The sequence below is a fragment of the Salvia hispanica genome, chromosome 5, assembly GCF_023119035.1.
Source record: "Salvia hispanica cultivar TCC Black 2014 chromosome 5, UniMelb_Shisp_WGS_1.0, whole genome shotgun sequence".
In the NCBI taxonomy this organism is placed as follows: domain Eukaryota; kingdom Viridiplantae; phylum Streptophyta; class Magnoliopsida; order Lamiales; family Lamiaceae; genus Salvia; species Salvia hispanica.
In genome coordinates, this window is record NC_062969.1 from 40,009,969 (window position 1) to 40,010,785 (window position 817).

The window sequence follows — 817 nt, forward strand, 5'->3', positions numbered from 1 at the left end:
TCTAACCGATGTGGAGGTACTCATCCCACATGTCGCGAGCCTCGTAGGCCAAGCCGATTACCGCCGTGCACTTTTGAATAGAGGTGTGGCGAGTGCGCCACCGCATCGTGCCTTAGCGGAAATACGAGATACCGACGCTCCAAAGCGTCAACGATACGCATAAACAACTCCATGTGCATTCTAAAACGCCTCCGAACATGTTTGCGGGAAACCGCGGGTTCTCGAAAAGTAGTCGTCATATAGCGGCTGATGTGCGGGTACGTGATCCCTCAATCACGCTCGGCGGTGGACAACCGGTGGAGGGCGAGGTATCGCTGCTGTTCCACCCCTTCGCATATACCGCTCCATCTCGCGGTTCATGTAAGCCTCCATAGCCTCGTTCATCGCCGTTCGTACTCCTCGGCATCCCCACCACTACCACCACTGCACCACCGTGTTACTCATCGCTCGATGATGCTCTTGTACGAAATTTAGAGAGAAGAAAACTCGTTAAAACAAATTGTGCAAATGAAAATGAAATTAAAATCGCGTTTATATAAGTTTTCAAAAATTTAAAAAAAAACGAAAAAGGGTCGGCGATCGGCCGCCACAATGAGGCAAGCGCATCGGCGGCGCCGAGCTGATCGGCTAGCCCACGCGGATTTGGGGGCGGCCGGCTGCAATGGTCCGGCTAGCCGACCGGCTAGCGGCAGATCGGCTAGCCGGCATTGAAGATGCTCTAATAGTAAGCCGTCTTAACCACGTGGTCGTGGGTTCGATTCCCGCAGATGGCGTTTCCTTTTTATGTTTTTCTAATAATGCCAAAATTATTCAGAGG